At 35.2% G+C, this 16,113-nt stretch overlaps 1 pseudogene; it reads left to right on the top strand.

Annotated features, from left to right (window-relative positions):
• Window positions 1–9,505, top strand: part of LOC138174947 (dual specificity tyrosine-phosphorylation-regulated kinase 3-like) — a 21,865-nt pseudogene extending 12,360 nt beyond the window's left edge.
• The last annotated feature ends 6,608 nt before the right edge of the window (window positions 9,506–16,113 follow it).

Genomic DNA, 16,113 nt, shown 5'->3' with positions numbered 1-16,113 from the left:
GAGAGAGAGAGAGAGAGAGAGAGAGAGAGAGAGAGAGAGAGAGAGAGAGAGAGAGAGATGGGGAAAAGGAAAAGGAGGAGAGAAAACAAGAAGGAAAGAGGAAAAGAAAATTTAGTGTGTCTAGTGGGCTAGTGATGGGTCATTTCCTCATTTTAATATACATATATAGATATAGATATAAATATAGATATAGATTAGATATATAGATATTATTCTTTTGCACTGTAATTTCTTTTGAAATTGCTCATCACACTAGAAATAAGCTTTCCATTTCCTTATCAATTCAAGTAAATCCAACAGGCATTGCTTAATTACTTATCTTCCAGTATTGTGTTAGCCATTGGGGAGCCAAAGATTAAAACAAAACAATTCCTGACCTCAATGAATTTACATTATATTGTTAGAAAAATCATATGTGTATATAAGTAATGAAAAGATCAATAGAAAGATATCCAAGTATACATGTGTATATATTTAGATATATAGTCTCTATGTATATTGAATATTGAGATACATGTACATACATGTGTGTATATGCATGTGTGTACGTATACACACACAAAGTAATTTATAAGTTTCAGGTATTAGAAATGCTAACTCTCCTCCCTTAATAAAAGGTTAAGAAATAGATCTGGAATAAATAACCAATCCTCATTTGGGGATTTTATTAACCATGTTGAATTGCAGATATAGCTTACAATGTATGAAAGATTCCAGTTTTCAACTTTCTCTTGATGTTTCCAAACTCAGACCTATCGAAGGCATATCATGTCATTGTTTTAAGTTCTTTCAATGCTACCTGCAACATATAGAAAACCATGGTAAAAAAAAAATGGGGGGATCTCTTTTAGAAAGTTATCTACAGATCCTTTCAATTTGTATTTGATGCTTTGGTTTGAGGATATCAGAGTAGTTTTCATTAATAATTTATTGAAATATTATGTGTAGACCCTTGCTTTGATCATGGCTTTCAAGTAATACCATAATTTAAAATTATCTCTCCTTGATCTGCTTTCCAGGTCAGTTATTTTTCCAATGAGATATTTCACATTTTCTTCTTTTAAAAAAATGATGTTCTTTTATTGTTGCTTGATGTCTCATGGAGAGATTAGCTTCCACTCATTCAATTCCAATTTTTGAAGTGTTGTATTCTTCAGTGAAGTTTTGCACATTTTTTTTCCATTTGGCCAATTCTCTTTTTAATATATTATTTTCTCCAGCATTTTTGTGCCTTTTTCTGACTCTTTGCTTTTAACTGTTTTGATGTCACTGTCTTCTGAGCTTCTAAATTGAGCTTCCCTGTCCCCATAGTAGCTCTTTATGTCCAAATTATTTTGCTTGTTTTTTTTTTCATTTTTCCATTGTGTGTATAATACACATGCACACACACATGCACGCACACACACACACACATATATTATTTTGAGCTTTATGTTAAAGATTGGCTTTGCTCCTGGTGTGAATGGGGAAGGGTACTATCACAAGCATCAGATTTTTTTTTTGCAATGTTATGAGAACTAGTTCTAGGTATGTGGAAGTTTTTGGTGCTTCCAAGTTGGTGTGATCTGAGGAGAGGTATGGTTAGTGCTACCCTTGTCTATACTCTTTTCTTTACCTAAGAAGAGTCCCTGATCTCTTCACATGGCAATTAATATAGCTCCTCAGTGTCCTGTTCCCTTAGAACTGAAAGCACTGTTGCTCTTTATGGCCAATTCTCCCTCTTGACAGAAAGTGCCCTTCTCTGTCATTGAATTGTGACCCATAAATGGTTATAAACAGAGAGGTTGCCAAGCTTTTTCCAGTTCTGCATCTAGTGCTGGTATGGGGGTGGGGAGGCTATGTGATTATTTTTCTGACCATTTTCAAGGTTCCCTTGCCATTTCTGGCTCAAGGGATCCCAAAGGTGCTTCTTAGCCTTCTGTTAGCTCTGCTATTCAAGAATTCAATTTGAAGCATTATTTTTAAATCATTTAGCAGGAAATGTTGAGATTCACCGATTACTTCCTCTGCTCTGCCATATTGACTCCTGAGTTACTTGTTTATGGCTTGCCCCAAGTATGTTTTGCAAACCTTAAAGCACCATATAAATCCTAGACATGACAATGAGTATGATTATAAGGAGGAGGAGGTGGAGCAGGATAATAACTTTTCTCCCAATGTTCTACCCCTAATTTCGTAACAGTAATTTGAAGATCTCAATCATAACACAGACTTATAGCTCTGAGGAACCTTAGTGATTACGTAGCCCAATCTCCTAAATTTTATAGATATGGGATCTAAGATTCATAGAGAATATAAGACAACATTGCTCACATACTAACATGTAACAATCTGGTCCTCCTGTTCTAAATCCAGTATGTTCTCCCTACATCAATGCAGCATGTCAAATTTAAAATTTTATAAAGCTATAAAATACTGACTTATTTCATCTATGTTCTTTAAAAATATAGAATAGTAACAACAATAAGTAAAACACTAAACAGATAATGTCTTCTAATAATTAATGTTAAATATGAGGAACTTTGGAGAAATATGTGTTTGTACTACCCAAATAACAGTGCATCAAGCCTGAAAAGTTCTGTTTCCATCTTACTTGGTAACTTGTATCTTCTTTTCATTCTCTGTCTTTCTCCATCAACGATAGCTTATCTTTCAGTTTCCATGTCAGAATATTAAATTGCTGATAAATTAGTGTCATCTAAGCCATCACAGAATATACTTACTGTTAAAAGTGTCAGCAACTCATCTTTCTTTTTTGATATCTGAGTTCCCATGTGCTTTTTAAAGCACCCTTTCAAATTAAAAAGCCATCCTTATGGTTTGTTCCCTTAAGGTGAAGCAGATTTGGTAGATGGATAAATGACAGGTTTGGTGTTACATGTCTTGGCCACCTGTCAAGAATTACTTTAGCTCCTTAATAATACATCATCTTAATCCCTCAATAATAAGGAATAGAAAGCCCTTATATATCCATAGCTAGCTGGCATCTAGAAAAAATACAGTATTCTCTTATCTGTGTAATTCTTTTAGGGTAAAATGACTTCCCAAAGCACTTTAATAATACCTTCTGCGAGTCAAGTATTCCACTAAATACTATAGGGGATACAAAATAATTATATAATCTGTATCTTTCAATGTCATTGAAAAGCCACAACTTACACAAATGAAACAATTGGTAAACAATAGGAAACAGCATATGTTAAAGGGCTAATAAAGATGGAACACTAATATATCCTGACATCTCACTGACTTGTAGCTCATATTCAATCAGTTCTCATCACAGAACCAGAAGAGCATGTCTCTGAAAATCAGTCTAACTAAAATATAGGGTTCACTGTTGACTGTTATAGTGATGTAGACATAGATTTATTCTACATTAAAATTTCTATTGAATCTTAACTGATACCATTGTTGTTATTTTGCAATAGATGCATGGTTCATATGGATTTGCTGCTTTCCTAAGTCTTCACAGCAGATTTTCTACATCACACCTAATAACTATCTGAATCCTAAAAAAGGATGGAGAAAGACTTCACATAGGATATTCTTATATACCTCTCCATTGTCACTATTTTCCTTTGTTTAATGATAATGGAGTGGGGAGGCTGGAGGGTGGAAACAAGAGGTAATAAAAATAGGAAAGCAGAGAAACTAGGCTGATGGGGGGTGAATAGAGAAATCCACTTAGGAAATAACTTGTAGGCTGTTGTGATGAGAGATATATAGGGCAATATGGGAAATGCTAGAGTAGAATTACAGAGTTATAAAGATAGATGAAGGAAATAGACATCTAACCATATAGATCTGACTTCTTTTTTTCCCCCACTACAAGATCAGTGTTCACATTCAGAGTAAGACAATATTTTTATTGCTAGATTTGGGATTGCTTAAAGAAATAAACTGCTGCTTTTCCCCACAAGATGGCTCTGAAGGCAAAGAAGGAAGCCATTGTCCCCCTCCCCCCGAAGACAGAAGTCAAGTCCAAGGCTTTGGAGACCAAGAAGGTGAAACTGAAGGGTGTCCACAGCCACAAAAAGAAGAAGATCTGAACATTCCCTACCTTCTGGTGACCCAAGACACTAAGAGTTTGAAGGCAGCCCAAATCCCCTCGGAAAAGTGCCTCTCAGAGAAACAAGCTTGATCATTATGCCATCATTAAGTTTTCTTTGACCAGTGAGTCTGCTATGAAGGAGACTGAGGACAACAGCACCTTAATCTTCATTGTGGACAACAAGCATCAGATCAAGCAGGTTGGAAAGAAGCTGTATGACTTTGATGTGGTCAAGGTCAACACACTGATCTGTCCTGATGGAGAGAAGAAGGCCTATGTCTAACCTGATACAGACAAGGATGCTTTAGATGTTGCCAAAAAATTGGAATCATCTAAGTTAGTAAGTCCAGCTTTGTCCCATTCCACCTAAAATAAAAAAGTTTTCCAGAATAAAATAAATAAATAAATAAACGACATCTAAGGCAAATCTACTCAAAGTTCTACTCTGATGTCAATCAATCAGTATTTATTAAACACCTACTGCATTTCACTCACTAGGATTTACAAAGAGGGAAATGAAACATTCCCTGTCCTCAAAAAAGCTTACATATTCTATCAGGCAAGATGGTCCTACAGTCATCATGATGGAAACAATCCTTGTGAAGAGAGGGTCTGACATTCTGACCAACACTAAATTACAACCAACTTGCAGTATCAAGACAGACAAGACATACTTGCTGAAGCAACAAGAAAAACTAAGAGATATAGCAGGTGATTTGTCCTAGAACAATCAAGTCTAAGAAACCTGAGAATAGCAATGACCTTCAGATCACAAGTCCTGCTTCCAGCTCAGTCCCTGCAGTGATCATTAAGAGTGGGAACCATTGTGAAAAAGGGGCCTACTATCCTTGCTACAACCAAAACCAACCATCATCCAACTGCTCCTGGTGGATAGGTAAGACTAAAGATCCTAGGAATATTAGCACCCCCTTAAACCATTGCCGTTGATTCTAGTTAACCCCTAAAGTACAGGGAAATAACTCTTGGGGATATGAAATCTCGTAAGTTTCTTTTTAGGTGCTTCACCATGTCCTTAGAAGTCACACCTACTGAAGACTCAGAAATGAAAACTTTCATCACTATAATCTTTGGCACTGTCAAATGCTTTAGAACTGCAAACTGGTCTGAATTTGGCAATAGAAATGCACCAAAGGAACACTGGGTCTTTCCATCTGACTTGAAACTGAAACTTCTTTATGTGTGCCATTTCTTTTGATTAGAATATGAAGTCCTGGAGATTAGAGGCTGCTTTACTTTTCTATTTTCATCAAGACTTAGCATAGTCCTTGGCACATAGGAAGAGTTTAATAAAGACATTTTTCATTCCATTCATTCATTCATTTAAGAGTACCTAAAATAAATAAAAAACAAATACCAGGCAATTGTGTGTTACTTTCTGTTGGGGATAGCAAAGGTGACTGTGCTGGCTATTAAAGATAATAAGGGATTCTACAAATGGAAAATCAGGAGAGAATGGTACATGGGTCACATTTTCATACCTTGTTCCAGTACATTCAACTCCTTGCTACACATTCCATCTCCCTCTTGAGTTTGAACTCCAATTTTGATCCTTACAAAGCCCAAATGATGTATTATTTTACCTTCCCATCCAGGCTTATTGTTCATTATTCTGCTATCCAAGGAATAAAGTCTAAGCCTTTCTGTCCCCTGATGAACTTTTATCATAATTTCCCCTTATTTATGCTATAACTAGGACGAAATGAAAGTTTTTGAATTTAGTGATCTTAATAGTATTTTTGGTCTTTTAACAGCATAGGAAAAATAGAATGAACCACTGATTTAGCAAGAAAAATTAGTGACAATAAAAACTTATGAGATGACATGTTGGGTTGAGTTATTTATGTGTCATATTCACAACCCATTCAACCTTGCACTATCAACAGCCTTGTGCCAGTATGCTAGTTTTCCTATCACACTCCCATAGTGCAGTGTCCGGCCACTCCAAATACCAAATACAGCTATTCTGTTTTACTATTTGGATCCCTGACTCATATTTTTTAAAAAATCTAGTTTTGGTTATGGTACTCATCAAACCTAACTTCCCTTTTTTGCAATATAAAATGTAGACTTCCCCATCAATTCCCTTATTTCTTTATCTAGTTGCAGTTAATATTTTGACAGTCAGATAAGTTGGGTTTTTTTTTTATATTAGAAGGAGTGGGTTGGCCCTGATAAGACCTATATAGTCTTAAGGGAAGAGAAAAGATGCTTTAACTACTTGGACAGAAGCTCCCTGCTGAATTACACATAAGGGGACCTTGTTAAACAAAGCTTTCCCCCAGACTTGATCTGAGCAATCTTACTATTTACAGGTAAACGTATCTACCTGCCAATATGATTATGCTGTTCATTGATGCTCTATGTGGACATATAGCAGCACAATTTTAACATATGTAACAAATGGAGAAAATAATGTGATATTAAAACAGATTTAGCTACTACCTTAAAGGAAAATATGGTTACTAGAAAAGCAGATATCTATCGATAATAACTGAAGTCTAAGTGATTTTTTCAATGGAAAAAAAAAAGTTTCATTTAGAGGATGTACCTTGCTAGGTAGGCTCTTTAAATGATTATGGAGAATCTTACCAGGGGTCCTTTGCTCTTGCATAGGTTGAACCTTAAAAATCAGACATAAATATTCCTCCTTCTGAGTTGTTCTCCGAACCTCCATCTCAAGCCATGTGCACCATTTGACTATTATAATGCATCATACCTTATGTTCTGGATTTAAACTTTTGAAAACTAATTATCTAAAGCTCAGCTGGATTCAAAATAAAGCAGTAAATATCATATTTACTGGCATTACAGAATTTCCTCATAATTCATATGGTATAATCATGTATGGTGTACAGAATTCTATGTAATATGGAGCATGTAATCACTGAAACTTCAACATACATCTTGGACAGAGAAAGGGAACAAATTCCAATCTGCTTTAATTGGCAAGTCAGTTCTGTATTTCATATATCTGAGATTTCAATACTGTGGATATTCTTTCCACTATCAGAGGTCACAGCTTCCCTAACTTTGAGACATTGTGCTAAAAGAGTCCATCGCACTATTGCCAACGTGGTGATGAACTTCTAAGAACCTGAGGTAGTTAATTTGCTCCTTGGAAATAGGCATATAGAATGCCTGGGCTTCAAATGTGCTGCCTTTCTAGACTGGTAGAAGCCTCCAAATCTTGTATATTTTTACACAGTATTATATAAGGCAGATAAACTTCATGCCTGATGAGCCACCAGAGGAAAAGTTTGATGGATTAGTAGTTACATGTAATTCATTTTTTAAAACAACCACAAAAAGAAGAAGCACTAACCCATTTCCTATTCGGAATATGAATGTGAAAACAGTGTGATCTCATCGGTTTTAATAATCTTTGAAGGATTCACACTCTTCGGTAGGAACCATACTATTAGTTCTAAAGGAGCACCAGTTTATATTTATGTTTCTGGGAAAGGGCTAATAAACATTGCAGAGGCAACATGATATAAAAGAAAGGGCCCTATAGGTCTCAGACTCATTGGACCTGGGTTCAAATTTTAATCGACTACTTTGCAAATCACTTCAGTTTCTAGGCCTCAATCTGCTTTTATGCAAATTTATGAAGTTGGACTAAATGGACCCCAGGGTCCTTTTTGGTTCTAAATCTATATTCTTAACATTATAGATTTCTTTAAGCAATACTAAATTATCTTTATGCCACAGTTGGCAACAATATTTCCAAATATTCTTTTGATATTTTAAGTAACACAAGATTTTGCAATGCCAAACTGAGAAAAAAATAACATCATGTTAATGTGCAACTTTTAATCAATCCCTTCAACATTATGTAAGAATGAGAGTCTTTACTGCACCCCTACAGATGCAATCACAGAAATTCCAGACAACTGTATTCAATTAATCAAAGCCCCATGCCAAAAAAAAAGAAAAAAAAAAGATTTGGGTACTGTTAGAAGCTGCTGTGTGGCTAAGGTTACCAGAGAAGCAGTGATGGGTAGGGCTGGGCCAGGCCTGTCAGTTGCTGGCAGCCTAGGCCAAGACTTTCCAGACCTCATTGTACCCATGCCATGGAGAGGTCCTAGGTCCCTATGATCAGTGGTACAGACCTGAGCAAGGCCCTAAGCCCACGTGTCAAAGAGGTGGGGGGGATGGTGTTTGTGATACCTTCATTATGGTAGATGAAACTATATGTCCATCTGCCTCAAATATAACCTGTAAGCCTTCTGAATAAGCTTTACCTAGAAAATTATATATTACTATTGAAAAGCTAGCAACAAACCACACTCAACTAATAGCAAATGGAGGTAATATTAAGGGGAAATAGCTGTTGAAGGTATTAGGCAACAGAAGACAAAATAGTCTTCAGTCCACAGAAGCAAATACTTCTGAAAAGTGTCCTCCCAGCATCTCTCAGGGTAAATGTTCAGACAGTTTGAGTTAAAAGTGATAATTCTGACTCCTGAACAAGCACTAAAGCACTTGTCAAGTGACTCCTTATGAAAAGCTAGAAGTCATCAATTACGCTGATATTTATTTCATGTTCATATTCTAAGAAATGTCATGGCACCATTGGTGGCCTCAAAAATGGAGGTTAAGATGGTGCTCAGGAGGGCTGCATTCATGTGCCTTGAGATCACTTGGCTTCTAGATATGCGGAAACGAAAACCATTTGCAAAGTCAGCTTTGAGCAAGTAGATAAAGTTTATGAACACATATGTCACCCTGCAGATGATTCACAATGAAAAGACTTTCATCAACAAGCAGCCAAGGAAATCAAGGTTTTCTAGCATCTTAAGGATCAGGATAAAACAGGAAGCATGGATGGACATTATGCACATGCTAGAAAGCTTTACATTGCAAAAATCTTACCTTTGAATTGCTAAGCATGGACCTCTAAGAGCTAATCAAAAAGAACTCCTATCAGTGGTTCAATGTCCAACTGGTATACAAATTTTTCCAATCTATTTTGTAATCTCTGGATGCTCTCCATAGAAACAATATCATTCACTGTGACCACAAACCAGAAAACATTCTTCTAAAGTAGCATGACCATAGCATAATCAAAGTTATTGCCTTTGGGTCCATTTGTTTTTAGTACCAAAAAATCTACACATACATTCAGTCTTGTTTCTGCAGAGCACCAGAGATCATCTTGGGAGGTTGATACAGTACACTACAGTATTGATGTCTGGAGTTTTGGCTGTGTTCTTATAGAACTTTTGACTCAGAATTTCTTCCCTGGAAAGAATGAGGAATATCAGTTTGTTTGTATATAAGGAGGATTCTATGGATGCCAAGCCCCCCAAAATCCTCAAGCAAACTAAGTGTGCCAAGTACTTTGTGAACTCCAAGGATTGGTCCCAATATTGTACATACAATGAAAACTCAAACAAGATTATTTCTTGTGCATTGTTTTCTCATTTATAAAGGGTCTTTGACAAGTGCTTAGGGTGCTGGCCTTAGAGTAAGGAAGATATAAATTCGAATCCAACCTCTGAAACTAACTAGCTGTATGAAACTGGATAACCTTTTCAACTGTGTTGAGCCTCAGTTACTTTATTTGTAAAATGGGAATAGTAACAACACATGCTTCTACAGTTGCTTTACGCCTAAAATGAAACAAGTTACACAAAGCATTTTACAAGTTTAAAGAGTGATATAAGAGAAAAAAACATTTTGTTATTGTTATCATTTCTTCATTCATTTATCTATTTATCTATCTATGCATTCATTCATTCATTTATTTATTTATCCATTCATTCATTTATCTATCTATCTATCTATCTATCTCTCTATCTATCTATCTATCTATCTATCTATCTATCTATCATCTATCTATCCATCCATTTATTTATTTGCTTTTTGGAGGGCAATTGGGTTGTGACTTCCCCAAGGTCACACCTCTAGCTTTTGTGTTAAGTGTCTGAGGTCGGATTTGAACTCAGATCCTCCTGACTCCAGGACCAGTGCTCTGTTCACTGTGCCACCCAGCTACCCCCTATTTCTTCACTTTTGAGTGAAATCAGGATTTTCACAAATGATAAAAGATTATGTAAATTAGAAAAGATCTTATTTTTTTCCTCCATTATGACCTCCATAAATCTGACCAATTCATAGCCCTAAGTCAAAGATCTGATGTCATATACCTGCTAATGAAGCTTCAGGATTCCCTTTTTTCTAGAATATATAATACAACCTCCTCTGACAGAGCTAGGGAACAGCTAATGGAGCACTAGTCCTGGACTCAATAAGATCTAAGTTCAAATCCAGCCACCGATAATTACTAGCTATGCAGCTCTGGGAAAGCTGCTTAACAAATACCTGCCTCAGTTTCCTTAGCAATGAGGATCCTAATCACCCATACCTTACATAGTGTGTTAAAGAATCAAATTAAATAACATTCATAAAGTGCTTAGCACAGTATCTGGCACATGATGGTCATGTAATAAATATATATTCCATTCCCTCATGAAATTGACATTTAAAAGACTTTATGAACTGTTTCTTACCAATTTTTCTAGATGGATTATAAATTACTCTCCCTTCAAGAATTCTAAGTTCTAGACAACCTGACATATATGTTATTCCCCACTTACAGAATTCCATCACCCAACTCCATGTCTTTGCATAAGCTATCCCTCATATCTGGAATGCTCTTTTCAACTCTACCTCCTGGAATCCCCTAGCTCCCTTCAAGGTTCTTCTCTACTATTTCTTTATACAAAAGTCCTACTTTCTTCCTCTGGTTATTAATTCTTACTTCAAAAAAAATTATATTTACAAATGAGTATATATGTGTGTATGTGTGCAAACTATGTATCAGTCTCTTTATCATTACTTACATGCATACTTATCCTATCTGCCAGTAAAACATGAGCTCTTTGAGCTCAGATATTAATTTAAAATTTTTCCTTTGTATTCCCAAGTTGCTTAATACCTAGGATATACCAGCTACTTCTCTGGGCTTCTTAAATTAATTGGATTCTTTTTTTTTCCTTTTTGGAGGGCAATTGGGGTTAAGTGACTTGCCCAAGCTCACACGGCTAGTTTTTGTGTTAAGTGTCTGAGGCCGGATTTGAATTCAGGTACTCCTGACTCCAGGGCCAGTGCTGTATTCACTGTACCACCTAGGCACCCCAATTAATTGGATTTTGATATACAAAAATATGATGATCTTATTTCTATTGGTATGATACAACTAATGGGAAACTGATCATCTTTACTTTAATTCTACAGTCTGATACATATTGGAGAAATCTTATATGACATCATGAAGAGAGAATACAAAGACATTCAATTCTTTCAACATTTCTTTCCTTAAAAATGATGGCTGGGAGAAAGCCATATTCTACATAAATGCATGGAATAGTTTTCTCATGCAGTGGTAATATGATCAACCTTTTCCTGAGATGTAAAAACTCAAAAAGAGTCAATGCCCAGATCCTCTTTAGGCTAAAGTGATAGCCATGTGACCGAGGCAGTTCTTGGGTCTGTTTAGCATTTTCCATTACAGTACGGGACAGAGCATATATCAAGGACAGCCAAGTCTTTCTGTCAGGAGAATTTCAGGATGCTGGCATCTTAGTCCCCTCTCAGTGACAGGATCAGAGAATTTAGACCTGAAAGAGGCACTGAAGACCAACTGGTTCTCTTTTATATTATTATTATTATTATATAGGAAAAAGATTGAGGCACAGTGACTCAAGTGTTGGACTTGGAGTTTAGCATAGATCACTTCAAATTTTGCCCACAGGACTTACAAACTATGTAAAAATAATTCTATGTCATGTATCTATGTGTGCTGCCGAGGTTTGCAAAGTTCTTTAGCAACAGCAGTAATAACAACAATGAACTTGGGGTAATTCAGGGGGTAGGGGATGTGCAAGCCAATCAATAGAGAAAATTGAACGATGATGATGATGATGATGATGATGTGTTGACTTCTCCCATCAGTGAATTTTTCAAAGGTAGGGACCATCTTGCATTCTTGCTTGCATGTGTATCCCCAGCACTTAGCACAGAACTTGACACATATTAATGCGTGGTAGTCTATCTATCTCACCTTTAAAATAGCACCTTGAAGTTCATAAAATGCTTGCCATGTATATTATTTCATTTGATCCTTAAAACAATCTATCAAATAGGTGCTATCATTATCATCATTTTTCAGGTGAGGAAACTGAAGTTCTGAGTTTTAGTGTTATGTCCAGAGTTAGTTAAAATCTATGCCAGGATTTGAATTCTGAACTCAATATTTTCTGACTCTTTTAAGTTCAATTCTCTATTACTAAATATAGAATATTTTTTTAATCTATGTCCCCGAATTCTCATCATCAAGAAGGAGATAACCATATCTATAGTATATGCCTCCCATGGATGTTTAGAAGATTAAATCAGATGGTGAATTAAAAGCTCCATGAGAATATTAAGAATCTCCTAATAATACTCTGTTCTTGAGTCCAATTTAAAATTAAAAATGATAGAGTGATTTGACCAAGGTTATAAAAGTAACAAGCTGATTTGAACCCAGGATATATGACTCAAGCTCACCTATTCTTTTTTTTTTTTTTGAGGGGTGAAGGCAAGGCAATTGGGGTTAAGTGACTTGCCTAAGATCACACAGCTAGTAAGTGTGTCAAGTGTCTGAGGCTGGATTTGAACTCAGGTCCTCCTGACTCCAGGGCCAGTGCTCTGTTCACCATGCCATCTAACTGCCCTTAACCTATTCTTTCTACTACATTGAGTATGAGACACCGAAAGCAAAGGGAAACTTTTTTTCTTTTACCCTTTCCCAAGCTCATACAATAAAAACCCATTGAATTCACACAGGTTTTTCATAGAGAAGACTGGTTCACTGTCCTGTGTCCTAGATCTCTAGACATGTATAGTGAGAAATTGGATCCCAGAAAGATTATGTATAAGTATTTTTTTAATATGACAAAATGAAGATGACTTTCACTGTGGATTCATATTAGAGAATTTGGAAAATGCTGCCTATTAGAATCCATAGCAGGAAGGAGACTTTTAGCTCATCTGGTTCAACCTCTCATTTTAAAGATGAGAAAATCGGGGCTCAGAGAGTTAAAAGGATTTATCAAAGGTCACACAGGTAAAAAATAGAAGTGCTGCTGTGATTCATATTCAGATTCTCTGATTAGTGAGCACTAATTCCACCACACCACAATGCTCAAAATTGACAGTTATGTTTGACTACAGAGAGAATCGCTGGAAAATTTGGAAGATTGTAAAGCATACAACAATTTCAGCAGTGACATCTTAATTCAAATCACTTCACTTTGGTTCACTTTAACCTCTTTCTATGCATGTGAAAACAAGTAACAAAATACTTTGTTTTGATGGACTGAACATGAAAAATACAGTTTAGTAAAAGGAATTTTTTGGCAGACTTCTAACTGGTAAAAGAGGAACTTATAAGATCAAGAATCAAGTTATTTTACTTCCTTTTATTGACTGTCATAGTAGACTGCTTATTTCCTGATGTTCCTTATGAGATAAGGAAGTTCTTTTTAAGTTGAGGTGGGTGGAAGTCATGGTATTTCAGTGGTTTCCCTCAGTATTACCATGAGAAATCTGCTTGTAAGAATTCTAATATACAAATGGACTGCTTTTTTTAAGGACCTCCCAGTTCACTTTAACAGAGAATTCTGATGAAATAAACATTAATTTTCTCTTGGTTTACCACTTAAAATGTGTAATATTCTGTCACAAAAGTGCAAAGAGTACTTGGAAGCTCTAGGGCTAGTAGCTTAGTCTAAAAGACAAAGAAACCATCCAATAGGCAAATAAATACAAGAGCAATTATGAGATTATTTATAACCATATTGGAAGTTCATATTTATCAAAGAATTTCATTATTTTTTCAGTCACTACATTTACTCCAACCTGTAGCCATTCTCCTTCCCTCCTTGCCCACTGGTATTGTTTTTAAAACTGTTTTAAGATTTTATAAATCAGAAAGTTATTGCTGTTACCATGTTGCAGAAAGAAGATAAAATAGCAAGAAAAAAATTAATGAAAGAGGAAAACAAGCCAGCTAGGCAATTTACAGCAGAAAAATGCAATAGAATGTGAGATTCAGATGTATACAGCAAAAGAGAACAAAGAACTTCAGTAATCTACCTTTTTAGCTCTGAGTTGTTAAATGGAAATTACTTTTAAAATGTATATGGTCTATGTTTTCCAAAGGTAATGGAAAGGGAAGACTATATCATGTACTCTTTTTCTTTCCCTTTTTTGGGGAATTAAAAATAAGTATAGTATACTTATGATCATTTCCTTCTTTAATTTTAAGGTCATTATTGTCAAAGTAAGTGCATTATTTATACAAGTAATCTTTTAGGTATACAATTTGTTATTCAAATTGAACATATTTGCATAAAAACATGGTAAAAATAATATATATATGTAGACAGATATTCTATATTTAAGTTTAATGACGATCTGTGACAATTAATGGAAGGAAATTAATTAATATTTTACTACTAAATTAAGTTGAAGAAGTTCCTTTTACTAGTGCAGGTTGAAAATACTCTGCAACTTACAGACTTAAAGTTTCTGAGAGCACCAAAAGGTTTGACAATGTGTTCAAAGTCATAAAGCTATATTGAACAAATGGCTCCAAGTTAATCTTTTTACTCACTGTTCCATGTTTCCTTGTGTATACCAATACACACACATATATATGTATATATGTGTGTGTATGCACAGATATACATATAGCCATTTGGGTAGTTGAGTACACACACATGCTTCTTGACTTTGAATAATATAAATATACTGTTCAGTCATGAGAAGAGCAGTTTGCATGTAGCTAATGATCGATTAAAAATTGAGTGATAATTAATAGAGTCAATGATGACAGCCTGAACTTTAAACATCTGCTGAATTAAGGATGAAATGAGCTTATTAATGGAATACCAACTATTTAAGCAATTCATTGTTTCCTTAGGGGGGAGATAAAATAAATATCTGAACCTGAGTCTATGTATATATAACAAAACAAATATTGAGGATATTTCCAAAATTATTCAAGCCCCATAGTAGGGGGATTAGAGGTACCATTGCCTTCACTACATAGATATGTAAGACTGTTAAGGTTTTAAGATTTAGGATGACACTGATAATGATCTCTACTGTTAACTCAACTTGGAAGGTTTAAGTACAACAAAAAAAATGACATTCACTATGTATTACTATCACCCTTAAAATCACAAAAAAAGTTTAAAAAAAAGGACATCTAATGATTCAGCATTTGACCATTAATCCTCAAAGTTATGTTTCTATGTATTGTATTTTGATTTATTTTCTTTTAAATACATAAAAATTTATGACTTTGGAACAGCAAACCTTATTCAAAGACAACAGGACTGCTAAAGGGGGAGTAGGGTAGCATCATATATAAAAGATTTGCTTTCATAACAGGAAATATAAGATTTAGAGAGAATAAGCAAGGTAGGGGAAATTTTATTGAAGATAAATGGATCCAAAAAAGAAGTGATGAGTGCCTGCTATGTAGTGTTCACTTAAATGTTTATTGATAGAAAGTCTGGGAGAAAGAAAACAGATGAAGATTTTGGTAAATATCTAACAAGATTGGCATGGAGATAAGACCTAGTAGACAGTGGGGTCTTCCATGATCTGAATATCTGCTGCACAGCCAAAAATTATTACCTGCCTTGCCTTACTGATCATTTGAAGCATCAATCACATCATTGAGGAAAAAAATAAGTAGAACTTCCATTCTAAATCTCATTCTGACAAACAAGGAGAAACTGGTTGAAGAAATAGAAATAACATGAATTGTGGGAGTTGACATTTCCATGTCAAAATGTATCTAATGTGTTCTTGCCCTACCACATTTTGAGTATTTAATTCAGTTCTTGACATTGAATTGATAGAGGGCATTTATAAATTTGAGGGTATTCATAGAAAGACATCTAAGATCTCATCCTATCAGAATCTTTCGAAGAAATTTAGGATTTTTAGCAGTCTGCTATAGGAAAGATTTTTGGGGA

Source organism: Petaurus breviceps, unplaced genomic scaffold, assembly GCF_028583685.1.
Source record: "Petaurus breviceps papuanus isolate PSGF00001 unplaced genomic scaffold, PetGlider_PUasm1.0 76, whole genome shotgun sequence".
NCBI classification, from domain to species: Eukaryota; Metazoa; Chordata; class Mammalia; order Diprotodontia; family Petauridae; genus Petaurus; species Petaurus breviceps.
Note: the sequence above shows the minus strand (reverse complement) of the source record. Positions and strands in the feature narration are given on the sequence as shown.